This window comes from Cavia porcellus, unplaced genomic scaffold (genome assembly GCF_034190915.1).
Source record: "Cavia porcellus strain 051 isolate PalLab524CR breed Dunkin Hartley unplaced genomic scaffold, mCavPor4.1 scaffold_40, whole genome shotgun sequence".
In the NCBI taxonomy this organism is placed as follows: Eukaryota; Metazoa; Chordata; class Mammalia; order Rodentia; family Caviidae; genus Cavia; species Cavia porcellus.
The window spans coordinates 3,466,688-3,485,215 of NW_026947523.1; the positions used below are offsets into that span (position 1 = coordinate 3,466,688).

General features: G+C 58.3%; 1 long non-coding RNA gene across 1 annotated transcript; it reads left to right on the top strand.

Moving 5' to 3' along the window:
* The first annotated feature begins 1,418 nt into the window (after positions 1-1,418).
* Positions 1,419-18,301, top strand: LOC134474866 (uncharacterized). The gene is made up of 2 exons (XR_010045755.1): positions 1,419-6,905; positions 10,638-18,301. It is a non-coding gene; the product is annotated as an uncharacterized LOC134474866 (long non-coding RNA).
* The last annotated feature ends 227 nt before the right edge of the window (positions 18,302-18,528 follow it).

Consider the following 18,528-nt stretch of genomic DNA (forward strand, 5'->3'; position numbering starts at 1 on the left):
GTGAACCCTCAAAGCTTGGGGAAACTGAGGCTTACGCAAGTGGAACAGTGACTGGATCTGATTTGCCCAGACCTGGGACCCAATCACTCGCACACACGTGCACTGTGTTATGTTTGCTTTTGCTGTTTTTTTTTTAAATAAGGAAAACATCACCATCCACCCCTTCACGCTCCTCTACACATAGGCTTATTTTATAGGTAAGAGTGATTTCCAGGAAAAACAGAGCCCCTTTGAAATCTTGGCCCCAGCATTGCCTGAAGCGGGTTCAGCTCTGGCTGCAGCCCCCTCCAAAGCTCTGCAGCTGGCTTTCGGCCTCTGAGGTGCCACTGCCCTGCCAGGTGCACCCTACCCGTCCCTTCCACGCAGTTTGGGGCACAGACCGAGGATGTAAAGTTGTAGGCATAGAGCCCGCTGTGTCTGCCAGAGTCCTCCCAGCAAGGTCAGCTTTTCCAAGCAGAGGGCTCGTGAGATCACCCTCCCCTCCCTAGTCTGCAGGGGCCAGCACCCAGCAACCGCATCCTGCTGGGCTACGCTGCCAGCCTGGTTCCGAGCCCCACCAGAAGCCCGGCCTTGCTCTGTGAGCCGAGAAGACACCTGCTTGTGGTCTTTGTAGAAAAGACCAAGCGGGGCTAAGAATGGCTGGGAGAATCTCAGAGTTCTGGTCAGCAAGCACTGGAACTGATGACCAGCTCCTGGGATGAGGGTGACCAGGGTTCACTGCCTGTGCCTCAGTTTCCTACAAAGGCAAACTTACCCTGATCAAATGGAAAAGCAGCTCCCCAGAAAATAGAAAGGCTTGGCACAGGCTGGGCCATGCCTGCAACAGAACTGAGGATGGATCAGAGAGCTGGACTGTACGGCCAGCTGCCCCGCGGGGGGCCGGGACAGTGAGGCTCACCTGAGGGATGCTCAGCACCCCTGCACCTGCCTCACTCCGGTGACCGTGCAGCAGCCCTCCCCACGCCACCTCGCAAAGCACGGCGGGGAGGCTCCACACCCAGCCTCACGGAGTCCGAGCACCAGGCTCAGAAACAGACCCGACCTTCCGAGTCTCCCTGGCAAAGACAGCCGATAGCTAACGCTGGGCAGTAAGATGAAATAACTGAAAGCCGGTCACTGAGCCTTACCCAGCAGGGCAGGGGCAGGGTCCAGTGGGTGTTCAAAGGCAAAGGAACCTGGGGTCTTCTGCTTGTTTCCTTTTTGGACCTAATAACAAGCAAAAATGTCTTCTAAGGTTGTTATAAAAACACAAGATCTGAGTCTCAGAAGCTTCTTGGGATAAAAATTATAACCCTCTTCAACTTGTTTTTCTTTTCTTTTTTCTTTTGGAGGTGAGGAGGGAGCCTGAGGGCTGGACTTAGAGCCCATTCACTGAGCTACCTCCGCAGCCCTGTTTGATTACAAGCTGGTAACTTTGTCCAACATTTGAGGGAAAGTAACCGAGGGCAGACAGGGTCACAGTCCTAATGTAAGGCCTGGGTCCTTCACAGCCTCAGCATCCCACGCTTCTGCAGGTGACCTGGGATGCCAGCAGGGCCAGGGTGCCAGGAAAGGGAGAGCAGTGGACGGGCAGCCGCCTGCGGAAGGGGCTGAGGTTTTCATTCCCTGGCCAGGGGAATCTGCATCTGCTTTCGGGAGCGGCTGACTGGCTTCCCAGCAAGGATAAAGGGCAGCGAAAGAACATCCCTCCGTCTCCACCACGGGAGCCGCGCGCCGGCCAGGACAGCGGAGGCGCTCGCGCCGCACCGCGGTGGGCGCTCGGGGCTCGGGGAGCCCCGGCAGGGGCGCGCGGCGCGCCGGGGTCGCTGCATGGGGCGCGTCCGAATGGCCCGGGACCTGGCCTTTGCTTGGAGTCCTGTGAGAGCCCGCCGAGCAGGAATCTGGCTGGGCTGGAGCCGGTCCGGGGCTGAACCTGGGCTGGTTTGAGGTGGGGTCCTGGCCGCATCTGGAGTCTGCGTCCAGGGTTCGGGTCCATCTGGGCCGGGTCTGAGGGCGCATCTGGGATTCTGTCGGTCATTCCGTGTTGATGTCAGGATCTGGGTCCGGATTCGGTTCCACATGGACATCAGGGCCCCACGCCCAGGTCTGCTCGCAGAATCCTGGCCTGGAATCCGGGTCCCGGTCCACATGGACAGATCGCTCCATCCGTCTGCGCCCAGAATCCAGGTCCGATCCCTGAATCCGGGTGCGGGTCCGGGTCGGAGTTTGGACCGGTGGAGACGTCAGGGCTCGGGCCCGTCTGCACCCAAGGTGCAGGCCCGTGCGGCCCGCGTGGACGCGGCGCCCAGCCCGCTCACCCGGTCCGGCGGCGGCACGCGCCCCAATTAGCCGCGGCCAGGCCCCCGCGGAGGGCGGACAAAGGGCGCGACCCCGGGGTCAGGAGTCGCGGGCCGGCGGCCGCTGCTTTGTGCGCTGTTTGCTCAGCGGAGGCCGCGCGCGCGGTGTAGATCGGCTAAAGCGGATTAGGGGGTCGCGGCCCCTCGGGCGGGCGGGGCGAGCCAGCCCAGACCTCCCAGGACGCGCGCCCTCCGGGCCGCAGCCTCGCCGGCCGCGGGGGAAACTGAGGCAAGCTGTCCAGGCCGCCCACTGGCACCGCGCGCGGAGGTCACCCAGAGGCCCGGCAGAGCCTTTGAAGCCCAGGGGGACGTCCTAGCCTTGCTTCCTTGGTCGTGCATTTGCAAGAATTCTGCCCTGTCCAGTCCCGCAGGACCCGGGCATTTGTTTTAGGGATAAGCAGGTCACAGTTGCTTGAAAGTTAAGCAAATTTTAGTGGGAACGGGGGCAGATTTTTGTACATTACAAAATCCTGCAGCACGATGGCTTAAAAAATAAAATTCTGGCCTCTGTTCTTAACCCAAGAGATGCACCCCAGATGTGACTGAGCCAGAGGAGACGTTTCGGAGAGACAGAAGCTCTTGGAAGCAAAAGCTAAAGAAAATAATTACGTTTCCTTTCTTTTTTAAGAAGGCAAATGGTGAGTACTAACCACGAAGCCTTCCATCCAGAGACCACAGTTTATCGGCCGCTATGGATTCAGGATCTCCAGGCGTCTCGGGGTGAACATACAGTCTCTTAAATTTCCTTCCACGCCACACGGGCGCACAGAACGGCAGCTCGGCAGTCAGGCGCTCCCCTCTGTCCAAGGAGAAGGTCCTCTGTCCCCTGCTATCGTGTAGGGGACAAAACACTTTTTAAACCCACATACAGTCTTAACCGAGATGTTAACGCCCATGGTTGTGTGCAGATAGACGTTTGATCACAGACCCCAGCAGAACGCGGTTAGCAAGCTACCAGTGCCGCACCTCTTTATAGAAAAACAAATGATATTTACTCACTACACATGCGTGTCGTTCTAACGAATATTCCTCTGCCTTGTCTCTGTCTCCCACAACGGCAAGGACACATGCGTGCATCTGTATTTCTACTCACGAGCCTTCCAAAACGACTTTTTCCCCTGGTTATAAAAATCCCATGTATGTAAGTAAAGAACAGGAAATCTGACCTGTAAACCACTTTCATGACAAACTCTGAACAGCAATATCTAAGATATAGATAACTTCAGAAATAAGCAGAAAAATACATAGCCTAGCTATAAAGTGCGTAAAGGGGGAAATTCACCTCCGCGCCGTTCCCCAGAAATAGTATTTTGTGATGTTTCCTCCTCGTCTGCTGTCCAGGGAACACAGGCTGACAATCGTGGAGAACTATTGTATCTACACCTCCCCTGCTCGTTACAAACTCTGTCAATGGTATTTCTGGGGTGACACAAATGCCATTATTTCATTCTGAGTGTATCACTGTGTCCCCTGCTCTGTTTCTCGCTGATACTTCTCTCCTGTACCTAAGACTCTAAGACTCTAGCCCACTGTGTGGTGAGTTACAGGGAACCTCTCTCGACCTGCCATGAGGTCGTCGAGGCCACCGCGTCACTCTAAAGGGCGAAGGCTGACCTGTGGGTTCCATGTGTTCTGTCCCATGGGAACCTGGCACTTGTGAATTCCTTTGGGACCGCAGTGGCTCTGGGAAGCAACAGGAAATCTGTTGGTTGGTTTCCCTGCCTCGAGCCTGGTTGTGTGGAATGTTTGCATGCCAGCGCGTGGGGTTGGCCGAGGTGGATTTGGGATTGTGACCTGGCATCCGAGGACTCTGCCCTGGGGTACTGCCCCGCAAGCCACTTGGCGTTCACTCCTGGGACTTGCACTCCTTGGGGGGCTTCGGTCAAGGTCAGAGGCTGATGCACTGGACAGCGCTCAGCAGCCTGACCCGTGGCGTTTGTCTGAGAAGCGCTGTCTTTCTTTGCTGAGGACCCAAGCCACCCGAATGCTTTTGGCCACCAACCCACGCTGCGGGCTCTCTGTGCTTTCTCGGTGGCCCGCCTGCCCTCCCCTTCCTCCCCTGTCCTGCCCGCTTATCTCTCCCACCGCTGTGGCTCTCATGGCCCCGCGCCCCTTGCCCATGCCCGCAGCCCACTGACAGTCTGGCTCTGCGTGTGGCTGGCCTGTCCCATCTGAGCTCCCAGAACCCCAAGGACAGCAGACTGCTACCAAGGGAGCCCAGGCCTGGTCACTGAGCATGTCAGGCCAGAGCCCTGGAAGAGGAGCTACCACTACCTCTGACAAAGAGAAGCACAGAGGGGACCAGGGGACCGAGGCAGAAAAGCACGGTGGTGTTACCCTCCAAAGAATGCTGCCAGGATCGTGGAGAAGGAAGCCGGGGAGCCGTGGCCAGAGCTGCCTGCTTGTGGAGGATTGAACTCTCCTCCCCAAACGTGCACCTTTTAGTATGTTCCAAATTTCCTACCCTGAGCAGCCCTGCTTCCATGGTCAGAACAGGACTGAGTTACTGGTGTGTCTCTGTGCTGCAGGACAGATACAGCTCAGATAAGAAGGCTCAGGAGTCAAAGAGAAATGGGGTCATCCATCAGCCTGAGCGGCCGGGAGAGCTACTGGGAGGACAGCAGTGCCTCCCGTGTCCCCAGCGCCTTGCCCTGCACAGCAGCTCTTCAAAACAGAAAATGAAACCAGGCAGCGCTGCCAGGCAGACACCGGCTGCTGCTGTGCTCCGGGCTGCGGCCCTCGGCCGAGGTGGGCGAGGCCGGGCACTGTCCTCCTTTGAAGCTGGGAAGCTGAGGTTTGGAACAGGGCAGGTTCCACGGCTGTGGTCTCCTGGGTCAGCTCTCCCTGTAGCAGCTTCCAGGCCATTTTCCCTGGGGGTCCAGTGGGCTTCCTGTTGTTCCCAAGGTTGTCCCCAGTGCTAAGAGGGGCGCCCTCAGCCTCGGAGGGACTGGGATGGGCAGTAATTCTGCAGGGTGTGCTTCAGCATAATGCATTCATATGGGTCCCCTCATTGCAGCAGGGGCACCCTGAAGCATGGCCTTGTGCGGGGAGCTGGCCCTGGGGAGGAGACAGTGTCTCAGCCAGGTGGGGAATCTTGTACACAATGGCCTTAGAGGTAAATGCCTCCCCCACCTTGGAAGGAAAAAAGTGCCCAGGAGGAGCAGGACTCGAGGGGACGCTCTCTCCACAAGGCCACTTGCCACTGGGCACACCCCGTTCTTACCCCTGGGGTGAAGAGTGGGTCACCTCCAAGCCCTGCACAGCAGGAGTAGGGACCAATCTGCAAACCGAATTTCTTTTATTTTTCATCCTAAGTATCTTTCTTTAAAACTGGGCTAAAAGGCGAACCAGCACGCTGCTTTCCTCTCTAAAAGGCAATTTCTAAATTTGGACTAAAAAAAAAAAAGTACTCCAGCATGAAAACCCAGTGGCTCTCAGAATGCAGGCAAGATATACCCCTCTTTGTGCTGAACCCATCCTCACGGGCTTAAAATAAACCAGAACAACATGATGTGCTCCGAGCATATGTCTCCCATCGCCTCCTTTCTGGGGGCAGAGGGAGGCGAGCTGTCTGCTGCACACACGCTCGGACCCGTTCTGTCCCCAGAGCTGCCGGCCGGGTCGCGGTGCCCCCTGACTGTAACCCTGAGGTCCCAGTGTCCAGGGGGACTTGAAGAGATCAAGGCTTTTCCCATGCCGGAGACGGCTGGAGCACCAGGCAGGGATTAAATCACAAAGGCAATGAGTACAGAAAACAATCAACAGGTAAGAGTCCTAAATCGGACACATTTATGTCCTCCACGGAAAACGTCTGGCGCTTGGGTTTGTCAGCGAGAAGTCGATGGGCATATTTGCAAAAGACCTCGTATCCTTCTTCCTCTCTTCATGTAGGCAAAATACCCCTGCTTTCTAAAATAAAAACACATGCCACTGTAACTCAGCAAAGAAAAGCGGAATCGCTGAGATAATTTTTATATTAAAAATGAGCGAGAGACTGCTATCTGGACTTCATACCTGGGGGAGCATCTTCTCCAAGTGTCAATAATTTAACTGTCAACTCACAACAAAACGCTAATCCTGTCTCGGGGGCCATACTGGCAGCTTAGAAGGAGAGATTTTAATTGTAATTACTAAGAGCAAACGCTGAGGTTAATAGCAAATGTTGCTTTCAGGGATTCTCCAGACAGGGCTGGGTCATAACTAATTTATTCTTATCTTACCCATCTATCTATGTGCCAGATTAAAATATTTATATCAGTCTGTTCGCTTTAAGACAGGGCGGTCACAGGCAGCAGCTCCAAGGCTGTTCCCTCATTTTTCACAGTTTTAGCTGTTCATTGTTTGCAGAAATGCCATCTTAGAGCGGCGGGTACTTTCCAATGCTGGCGATTGCTCTGAGCGGGGGCAGCCCGCTATGCCCTCTACCAGGGAAACCTCTGCCCGGGCTCCAGACGCTGCTGGGCCACGGTGACCGGGCCGTGCCAAAGCCGCCTCCTGGGAGAGGCTGATGAAGTCACACAGGCCCGAGCCCGGCTCCCAAGAGGGCGGCGGATGTGGCCCCAGAGCCTGGTAAGAATGTGCCCACCGGGTGGCAGGTAGACAGCAGGCAGCAGGGGGTTAATCCAGGGAGCAGGGTGCGGCGCACACACAACCCCACAGGCAGGGCTGGGATGGAACCCAGGCAAGGGAACGGGGGGCTGCAGGGCCCAGCCCGACAGGCACAAACACAGGGGGCTCTGTCTGCCTGCCCGCTGCCCTGGCACTGTGACTAACCGCCCCACTATTGTGAGCCTGAAGCCAGCCCTTTGTATAGTCCCCTGGCGTCTGGGACACAGGCGAAGAGCCCTCTCCAGCAGCCCCCCTCCCCGCACTAGGATGGGCAGCCCAACACCCATCCTGCCCGCTCCAGGGCTGCTGGGCTGGGGGCCTGGCAAACCATAGACGCGTCCTTCCCACAGCCAAGAAGGCCAGCAGCAAAAGAAAAAGGGGTGGAGGGAGGAGAAAGAAAGAAAGAAGGAAGGACAGAAAGAAAGAAAAGCAAATCAAAGCAGAAAACCAGTCTCCCAACTTGGGACGGTGCGGGAGGGGGAGGGTGGGCAGCAGCACAGGGACCTGCTGAGCCTGCACTGCCCAGGCCGGGGCTGTGCGTCCCCAGAGAGTCCGAGCTAAGATGGTTGTGTTCAGCACACTTGGGGTTTTGCACAAGCAGTGGAGGAGGTGCCCGGGTCATCCCGTGTGAACCGCACTGTGTGAGATGCACCGTATTAGAGCAGATGAGCGTGATTACCACAGCAATTCCCACCTCTTGGGACACTCAGGCACAGAGGTGGCCGTGTCTGGCTGGCCTGCTGTTCCCACCGGATGTGGTGGGGCTGTGCTGTGGGTACCGGGGCCGTGACCGGGTCCCAAGGTCCCTCGCTTGCTTGCAGGCAGACAGTGGCCTCTCATCCAAGCACAGCACCACTGTGCCATGAGCCAGCCCTGTATCTGCCCGTTTTGAGGATCAGGACTTGCACATGTGCTGTCTAGAAGTCGTGGCAAAACACACACGGATGCACACCAGCCAGGCCTGCACACACATACGCAATATACAACCGCCAGCCCCGGTCCCCTCCACGCCAGGCAGGGCCCCCGTCCTGCCAGCTTTTGAAAGCCAGAGTCACAGAGCCCCATGATGGTCCTAGAGGGGCCCTGGAGCCAGACTGCTGACCCTGGGCCCAGGACGAACAGGACCAGCTCAAGTCCTGGTCTGGTTTTCATGGACCCAGCACTCTTTTGCCCTTCCTCCATAAATATGAAAAATTATAATTTATGACTGCATTGGATTAAAGACCAATATAACCTAGGCTGAATTCATTACTATAGATCCATTATTTTTATAGCCATTTTTCTTTCTGATTATAGAAGAAATTAACTTGGAAACATCCTGTGGGCCCTCAGCACTGTGCTTGGTGGCACAGGACCTGGGCATGGTCCCCGAGTCCCCACATTCCCAGCTGTGGCCGCTTCCCCTCTGCATGCGGGCCGGCCTGCCCTCGGCTGGCGCCGCCCTCCTCGCTCAGAAGCCTCTCGCTGAGTGCACAGGGAACTCCGCGTTCCCTCCCAAGCACTTGGGAGCACCCTGCGTTATTTTTAAAACACAAAAATCGGTCAGGAGAAAGTCAGGACAGGCTGCAGTGAACAGAGGCTCCCCCAGCGCCCGTCCATGCCCCTGAGTGGGGGGGGGGGGCCACCTTCGACCCGGAAGAGGGCAGCCCAGCAAGCAGGCGCCATAACATGGCAGCAACTGGCACCGCGCCACAGCCCGTGACGCACGGGGCCTGCGTGGGTGCTGCGTGCACGACCCCCTCCACGCAGTCCTGCTCAGGGCTGTGGGCCCAGGACGGTGGCCAGGGCTGCACACAGGACGCCTAGATTTGCAGCGACGCCCTGAGCAGGCTGGTCCCCGTGTGCCTGGGCGGGCCCCCCAGGCCTGGGCCCGGCCCGCTCGGGAAGGTGCAGGAGATGGTTAAAATTCTGCATCCTCTTGCATCCGCCTCCGGAGGAAGCTCTGCTTTTTTTTCCCCAGGCAGGAGGAGGAGGGGGAAGCTGAGAGCAGCAATTTGCAGGCCTTGGGATGTTTTTCTCCTTGACAGCCCGGCCCCGCCTGCCCTGCCTGCCCCTTTCTTCCCCGCGCTGTGGCTTGCCGTGCTGTGCTGAGCCCGCGGCCGGCCCTGCCTGGGCTCCGGCTGGCTCCGTGTCTGCCTGCCGCTGCGGCGGGGCCCACCCCACCCCCGTGCACGCGCGTCCCCCGCGGAGCCCAGGCCGGGCCAGCGGCCGGGGTGGTGGCGGCACTGCCCGTGCCGGCTGCCTGGCACTGCCCTCCTTTGTGCCTGCCTCCTCCACCAGGCTGCTCCCCCTCGAGGCCCGCTCCCAGCCCGGCCGACCGCCTGCTGCCCGCCGATGGCCCACCCTGTGCCCACCTGGGGCGTCCTCACCTTCTGGGCCCCGGTCCCTGGCCTCGGGTCCTGCTCGTGCCCAGGGCGCCCGGCCACGTCCTCTGCGCCTCTGCTGCTCGCCCCACCCCGCTGCCTGCGCTCGGCGGCGAGCCTGGCACGGTGCCAGGCTGCCTGGGAGCCCAGCCCGGGCAGGGCGAACTTTCAGGCGAGGGTGTGCTGGGGGGTGCGGGGGCGAGGCCGGTGCCAAGGGCGGGAGTGGGCCCCAGGTGCCCGGCGGCCGCCCCCAGCCTCTGGGCCGGCCGGGCCCCCTGCCTCCCGGTCTCCTGAGCCCCATAAAGGCGCAGACAACGCAAGCAGTTTAGTCAAAACAGTCATGTGCGGAGCCGGCAAACAAACAAAAGCCCTTATTTATTTATTTAGTTCACACACCCAGATAAGGAGGCGCCTTTTGTGCACATAATTTCACACACAGCAGAAAGGAAGCGATGCCACGACGCGGCCCGTAGCCCGCGAGCCCCGGACGGCCCGCCCGGCCTCATGAATAATTGTGTCGCCTCGGCCTGGGCATTTCCATATTTAAATTGGGCAGCAGCATATGATTAATTAAGAAGAATAAAGGCAAAAAGGAAGAAAAGCGTGGGGGTGGGGAGCTGGACACTGTGGCCAGCGCGGCGTGCCAAGGTGCCCGCTTCGGCTTAACTCCTCCCATGCCAGGCTCCAGCGGGGCACCGCCACGGAGGCTCGGAGGGGACGCTGGCAGTGTCCTTGGCGGAGTCTGCCCCGCGTGCCTGCCTCGGCCACCTTCCTGTGCCACGGGCCCTTCCAGCTCCACAGGCTGGCACTGGACGTTTCCCTTCGGTCCCTATTCAGAGGGCCCCCGGGAGTGCCCACGGGGACAGTTGCAGCAGGGACAGCTCTGTCCCCCATCACGCGTGCACACCTCCACCTCCACTCAACTCCCACAAGCTTCTCCCCCAAAGCTGGCCCTAGAGCCCTCTGTCCCAGAGAACAGTTGGCCCTCTGGGGAGAAGCAAAGGCCATGGGGTTGGGGTCCCACGTCACCATGGTTCAGCCCTGTCCTTGCCAGCTGGACAGGCTTAGGCAAGGCACCTGGCCTCTCTGGGCCTCAGTATACCTGCCTGTGAAATGGGAAGGGACCAGATGTATGCCCTCCCTGTGCCAAGCAAGGAGGGGCCTCTGACAGGAAGCACCTCAGCCAGAGATCAAGTCCAGCTTGGGCCAGGGTATCCGGCAAGTTGCTGAGGAATCAGCCTGAAGCCATTGAGTCACAGAGTTGCACTGAGGGGAGGGCTCTGGAGCCTCTTGGGGGTCCCCTAACGTTACTGGTGCCCCTCTTCTGCAGGTGGGGAGGTGCAGGCATGGCAAGGCTGGCAACGTGCCAAAGCTCTTGCAGAACAGTGGCCCAGGATTCCAACTCAGAACGGCCCTGCCTGGTGTTGGAGAAAGTCTTCACCTTAACCACGGCATCCCGGCCTTGTTCCAGATCACCCCACAGCCCCCCACAGGGCCAGGGCTGTTGGCTCCTCCAGGTAGCTGCATGTCCTGGGAAATGAATCAACCCGCGCTGTTCCCCGACCTCTGCCCGGAGGAGCGATCATCCTGAGGGCAGAGGCCCACCCACAGGGCTTTGCCAGGCCCGGGGCCAGGCCCTCTGTCCATGGGACAGCCCAGCACACGTGCCCTCCTCTGCAGCCCTCAGAGTCCTCACTTGTATGACGGGGAAGGAGCCTTTGCATCACCAGGGCCTGGGAGGGCCCCCCAGAAGTGCATCACAGCCGGGGAAGAGGCACACACACAGGGGGACCCAGGGCCTCAGTTTCCCTGACCTTCCCAGGTACAATCAAGCTCAAGCTCCGGACTCAAAGCGGGAGGGAGGTGGCATCTCTTCCAGGCTTGTCTCAGGGAAGGGTCAGGTCCCGGGTCTCTGGGTGTCACCCTCTTGAGGTAGTGCGGACCGCGTTTCTTTGTGGTCAGAAGGAGCCCAAGTCAAAGGCGTGGGCATTGGGATTATCCCGTTGGCCCAAGGAACTGGTCACCCTGCAAACCAGAGAACCAGCTCCAGCTGCGGTCAGAGACAGACGAGGGGACCAGGGCCCAGGGACTCAGGAGGCCCCTGAACCAGAGCCTCAGAAGGAACCAGCCCTGCCCTCAGCTTGGCGCTATCCCGGAGAGACCCCTTTCGGCCACCTGAAACTTTAGACTGCCCAAGATGGCGCGGGGGTGCAGGTCGTTGGCCTGGCTTAGCTCAGCATGGGCAGAGCCCTGCACACCTTCCCCAGCGCCATGTGGGAAAAGATAATAAGTAAACTTTGTGGTGCCAGCCACATGTCAGTGGGAGGCTGTTAGGCAGCCCGGGACACTAAAGTCCCCTCCTCCACCCCAGTGTGCCCAGGGGACGCGGCCATGTGGCACTCACCTGCTGGACCCGGGGGGCCGTGGATGAGCGTGCCTTGTCCCCCCACTCAGGGCCTTCAGCCGGGCAGACTGACACTCCTCTGCCAGGATTCTAAGATCACTTCCTGGGGATCCGCTTCTCCCCCTCCCTCCCCCACCTTCCCCTCCCCCTCCCCCACCTTCCCCCCCTTCCCCTTCTCCTCCTCCTCCTCCTCCTCCTCCTCCTCCTCCTCCTGGCCATCTAGGAACCCTTGCCCTGGAGTGGGCACCATGCTAAAGGCTACATCCTTCCAACACCACAGCTCCATCTTTCCAGCTCCAGCCGGACGGGCGAGTGAGCTGGGCGGCCTATCTGGCCACCCGTGGGCCCTATCCATAGGGTGGTGGGACAGGGGCTGTTTTCTGTGCTGTCCTCCTTATGCCAAAGGCACAGAACCTCTGGTGTCCGCGCGTTGGGCCGGGGCCAGGACCTCTGCTCATGGAGCCGGGCTTTGTCTGTGCAGTGCCGGTGGCAGATGCCAGGCCATCGGCATGGCCACCTACCAAAGACTGCAGCTCGGGCACCTGGGCAAGGCAGGTCTTCTGAGATGACCCCAGGACGGGAAGGCCTGGGTCCACCAGCTTAGGAGACAGCAGCCTTCATGGCGTTGGCAGGAGAGGACATGGAAAAATGCAGGAGGAGCCTGGCGCCCAGTAAATAAACCAAAGAGCAGAACAGAAGGTGGATGATGGGAAACAGAGAGATTGATCTTTTGCAAACTGGGAGGGACCAAGAGATGGACGGAGGGTATGCACAGGGGACCAGGGTACCACGCGGTGACCAGCTGACCCCGTAAGTGTCATCGTTAAGTACTGCAAACAGGGACTCACAAAAATACAAACCTAAAACAGGATTGGTTAAGAAGATTCACCCAGCAGGACTTTCACTTGCCAGTAAAACTGCTTTGCCCCTCAGAGCCTCCTGACACAGGCAAAGCGTGACGATCAAATATTCAGTGAACTGCTCAGAAGGAAAAATGATCTACAGTAACCAGAGGCCCAGATACTGATTAAAAGAAAAAACAGAACAAAAAAGACAGGTCGCTTTCAGCAGGGCCACATGTCGCCACCTTGTGCTGGCCAGCAATGGACGGCGAGGCTCTGACACTGCCCGGCTCCATGTTGCCAGCTTCTGCCAGGGTCCCGTTTATCTGGCCTCACTAGCCCCTTCTCTTCTCATATTTTGTCCAAGTGTTCAGACTTAGAGACATGAGGGCGCAGGCCCAGCAAACCAAAGCCCAAGTGCGCAGTCGGGTTCAGAAGGAGGCGGGCGGGCAGGCTGGCTAGCTCAACCCTGGGGTGCTGGACGCGCTGCAGGAGAAGAGGGTTCTGTTTTGTAGACTCGCACATACCGACCATTTGCGGTGCTCTTTCTGGAGACTAAAACCTGCACCTCTGCCAAGTCCCCATGTTTCCCCAGGGAAAACCAGACATCAGACCTGGAGCCCCTGGCCCACAGGACAGCCGTCTCCTGCCGACGAAGGCTCGGGAGGGTTCCTTCAGCCCGCAGCTCCTGCACATCCCCACCAGAGCTGCAGGGAGCTCCCCGTCCCGGGTGGCATTCAACAGACTGAGCAGCCAGGGCAGCAGTGCTGTGCAGGGGCCCCCTTCCCAGATGGGAGGTCTGCCGGACACCCTGACTAATGCTTCTCTCCCTGCCCAACACTGGTGGTTTAATCCCGGGCCTTCCCCTGAGCTACATTTCCTGGCCCTTTGCAAAATCTATTTTTTTGTTTTTAAAGATTTGAGACATGGCCTCACTATATTACTTAAACTGTCCAGGCTGGGCTTGAACTTGTGATCGTCCTCAAGACCAGGGATGTAGCTCAGTGCTAGGACACTTCTCTAGCACCTGTGCCACCACGGTTCAGATCTCAGCAACAGGAAACAAAAAACAAAAAAACCTTGTGATCCTCCTGCCTCAGCCTCTTGGTGCTGGGATTATAAGCATGCAGCACCACGTGGGCTCTGGAGCCACCAGTGCACGGGGTGTCCAGCGGCTGCAGAGGCTTCTCAGTCCCCAGTGCTCAGAGCAGGATGTGGGCACGAGAAACGAGCTCGGAGGGAAGAGGAGACACACCAGCCACTGAGAGTGGAGGGAAGATTCGGAGACAGGGCTGGAGAAGGCAGGAGCGGCCCGTCCGGCCCGGGAGCACAGCAGCTACGCCAACTGTGTGCTTCGAACGCCGAGTCCATGAGGATTGCTCCCGACCCCCCAGCAACACATCTGAGGCACAACAGCTAACGACCCGTTTGACAAGAAGGTAAACTGAGGCTAAGAGGCAAGATCAGCTCACTAGGCCTGTCTTGCCCCAGGCAGAGCTGACCCTGCTGGTCACCACTACGCCCAGGCTTTCAATACCGGGGCCAAGGGCAAGGTTCCAGTTCAGGATCACTTTCCTCTATCACATGCCAGCTGCTTGGGAGCAGGGCACAGCCACTGCCCTGGTATCCAGGGCCCCGCAGCCCTGGGAATCTCACCGCAGAGGACTCTGGGTATCGTGTGGCCTGGGGTGGCCCAGAAGGTGCAGGTGCTCCCTGGAGGCTGGGAGCGAGGCCTGCGGTGGCTTAGGGCCCTGGTTAAGTTCAGAGGGGGACCAGGCTGGGGTGGGGGAGCAGCAGATGCCCCACACGATTCCCCAGGGGGCCTGGGACCTTAGGGGCCTCTGTCCACAGCTGCTGTGGGTCCCTCGCCCCCGCCATGCCCCTGGCACACGGCTGCCCCATGCAGAGCAGGCAGGGTGGTGGCAGTGGCACCCAGGGTGGCCACGGACTGCACTCAGGCTGGAGCAGGGAACAAAGCCCAGACCCCCAGTTCCTCTCGCAGCGCTGATGGGGACGCAGGCTGCAGTCCCAAGCCCCAGTCCTGGCTGGGTGCAGAGCCCCCGGGCCTTGGAGGGTGGCACCTGAGCACAGGGCGCGGGCAGGGCCGCACGGAGAAGCTGAGGGACCCCGCGTGATTTTTCCCCTTTAAGAGCCCTGGCTGCGCAGCTGAGCCCCGGGAGGGAGATGTCGGGAAAGATTCCCTCCCCAACTTCCCGGCCTTTGTTCCCGACCAGCCGGGAGGGCGTGGGGCGGGGCGGGGCGCAGCTGCGCTGCAGGCGGCCACCCTGGGGCGCTGCCCACCCTGCAGAGCGGCCTGGCGACCCGCCGCTGCCGGCCACTGCTCACCTGGTCATCTCCGCGGGGTCAAGTTCATGGCCGGCTGCAGACTGTCCCCAGGCTGCCGGGCTGTCACCCAGGCCTGGCCACCCCAACTTTGTGCACAGTCTCTGAGCTGGAAGTTTCCGGGCTGCACTGACGCTGGGCTGGGTTTCAGCAGGACGTCTGAACTTGGCAACAAACGGAGAGAGGGAGGAAGAAGCCAGGGAAAGAGGGCCACCGGGAGAGGCCCGGAGCCCCAAACTCCACCGTGCTCTCGCGCTCTCGCAGGCAGGCAAGCAGTTTTGTTGGGTTTTTTTCTTAAGCTGTAAATGAGAAAGAACACCCCATTCCGGACAGCCCCTGCCCGGCCCCTGAGATGTGACAGCCCAATCCCGAGGACACCTTTGGGTCCACCGGGCCCACTCCCAAGGGTGCCGGGGGCAGTCGGGGCAGATGGAGGCGACAGTGGGCACCTCACCGCAGCACTGCTGCTGCCCCCCTCCGGCAACCCCAGCGCACGGCCCAGCAGAGGGGCCAGTTGGGGTGCCAGGCCGGGGTCAGGTGCTCAGCATCTGCAGGCTGGCATTGTGTCCCCAGTGTCCCCCAGGGGCTCCAGGGGTGGAATTCACCCTCTCCCAGGGTGCATGGGGCAAAGCTTCTTACTGTGTTTCCATGGTAACAAGACTGGGCTCTCTGTTTCAGTTTTTTTTCCCTTTCTTACTGGGCCGGTGATCCCAGGCCTTCACCTTAGGCTACACACCCAGCCCTTTTTATTCATTATTTTTTATTTTTAAGGCAGGGTCTAAATTGCCCAGGTGGGACTCAAACTCATGATCCTCCTGCCTCAGCCTCCCAAGTGCCACATACGCAAAAGGACCCACTCCCGCTGCTTGGCTGGCCTCCAGCTTCAAGTTTCTATCTTTCTTTCCCTCCTTTCTTGCGTGTGTGCGTGTGTGTGTGTGCGTGTGTGTGTGTGTGTGTGTGTGTACTAGGCATTGAACCCAGGGCCTTTGCACGGAGCTGCATACCCCAATGCATTTGTCTGTTTTACAATGAGACAGGATCTCAGGGTGGCCACACCACCCCCGCAGGGCTGGAACTTTCCAGCCCTCTGCCTCGGCCTCCCCTGCTGCTGGGCTCAGGCCAGCACTGCTATCTTGTCTTGGGCTCTGCACACTGTGTAGCTGACCCTGACCTTGGCTGTGGCTCACGCTGTCCTGCGGAACGGAGGTAAATGCCTGTGACTTGTGTGTTTCTTTTCCTAAACTCTGCATATGGAAATCCAGACCCTAAGCAACCAGAATAAACAACCTTTCAGTTGAAGACCTCAGTGTTTAAGAGGCTGGAAGCTGGGACGATAGCGCAATCTGGGGAGCAGGAGTGGCCCCTGTGCCCTGAGTTCTCATCTGGGAGGACGCTGGGCCCCAGGTCCACACACTCTGGGACTCGCCCAGCAAGCAGCACAACTTTGAGAATTTCTTTACGGCTACAGACTCGGAGCAGAGCTGACCCAGGGCAGGTCGTGGTGACAGGAAGTTCCGTGTGCGGCCCACACGGGAGTGGGGCTGCTGGCGTTCCGAGTGTTTCCCGAAGCTGGAAGAAAGGGCTGTTTTCCTCCTAAAGTAACAGTAAAGGGATCTTTAACCTGGTATAAACTTATACAAGGTATGCAATTCTGGAAACATCACATAGCAGCCTATAAAAATACACAATTTTATGTTTTGTGTATCAGCTAAAAGTGAATTATACTTACAAATGAACAGATACATGTAGCAAGGGCTGGCAGCACAGGTCTGTAATCCCAGAACTGTGGGAGGCTGAAGCAGGAGGATCAAAAATTAGAGCCCAGCCTGACCAACTTAGTGACTGAGTGAGACCCTGTCTCAAAATAAAAATTAAGGCCTGAGGGTGTAGTTCAGTGCAAAGGCCCTGGGTTCAATCCCCAATACCACACACACACACACACACACACACACACACACACACACCACACACGTGGACTAAGCTGAGGCCACCTGTCCTCCAGGACTGCAAAGTGTGACATTTGCGGTATGAAAGTACCAGGGACAAAAGCTTCACATCACACCCCGTCCTAACCTTCTGTGCCTCCGCTTTCTCATGCGGGACTTGTTTAAAAACAAATTATTTTTAACAGTTCCAGGCTCTTATTTTAATTCCCACAGGCTGTTGCGGAATCTGCTCAGTCCGTCAAGGTGGGTAAAAGATCTGAAGCAGTCAGGCCTCCCCGTGACACCCTGGCACCCTGGTGAAGCCGGCTGGGGCCTGGCAGGGTGGGGACCGCTGTCGGGGGGTGGAGATCATGGGAGGCGGGAGCCCAGCCAGGCTGCTGGTCCAACTGGCCAGGAAAACAGCTCCGGTCCACAGCCCCACGCTGGGCTGCTCAGCTGCTGGGAGCCAGGCCTCTGTGGACTGAGGTTGGAGGGCAAGGCAAGTCCAGTCTGGGGTCAAGTCCCTAGCCTGTGGTGACTGGGCACAAGTTACTTCTCCTGAGCCTCAGTTTCCCCCAATTTGGACAAGGATTGGTGGTAAACAAGAGCCCTGAGCTCACAGCCTGCACAGGGTCACTGGCACACAGTCCAAGAGGCAGGAACCGGAGCCCAGGCCTGCAGTGGACACACATAAGACGGGGCCCCAGGCCCGGTGGCCCACAGAGGATGGTCGCCTGCCACACCCACAGGGTCCCTCCTTCTGCTCTGAGAGCCCACAGCTGGCCGCACCCAGAGAGCAGGCCACACTGCGGAGAGATCCAGAGGGGACCAAAGCCAATGGCCAGCGTCGGTCCCCCACTCGGAGGCTCCCCTCTTCCGGGATGCCTTCAGTGCCCTGCCCTGGAGCCAGCCCACGTGTCCCAGGCCCGCTATAGCCAGGAGAGAGAGAAAAAAAGACAACAAACAAGATAAGCTTGATCTTACATAATTTGTTTATAAAAAGAAAAGTGTTCATTAAGGAAAACTTGGGAATACAGAAAGGCGCAAAAACAAAAATTACCCATGAGGCAATCCTGGGTGCCTTTTCTTGGAAGTCCTTCTGGTGTATTTTCCAAACCCTATGTGCACGTGCACATGTATGTGTGTGTACACTCACACGTGTACAACGGGGCCTGCAGAGGGTATATGTATATATGTGTATGTGTTTATGTGTATACTTAGATCATACTACAGGTCATTGTTAAACTCCTTCTTTTTCTGAGACGGGGTCTCTTTATGGAATGCAGGCGGTCCCTGCACTCAGTATGCGGTCCAGGCTGGCTCTGAATGCGTGGTCTTCCTGCCTCAGCCTCCCGAGTGCTGGGATTATAAGCCTGTGTCACCATGCCTGGCAATCTTTTCTCTTTCATATGGTATATTTATCACTCAATATTGTTTCTTATAAGGCTTACAAAATAAAAGCTCTCGACTCATTTTTAAATCCTGCTTTACTGAAGTATACTTTCCCCACGTCAGGCCCCTCACTATCCCCGAGTTGTTAAATGCGGGAGACTGTGAAACCACCTTGGCCAGAGGAAGAGGCCTCCCACGGTCACCCCGCCTTCAGACCCTCTCCCAGTCCCGCCTGTGGCCCAGACAGGAGCCCATCTGAGCCCTGAGCCCGCTGGGCAGCTGCACCTCTAGGTGACCACGTGAAGAGGGCAGCGG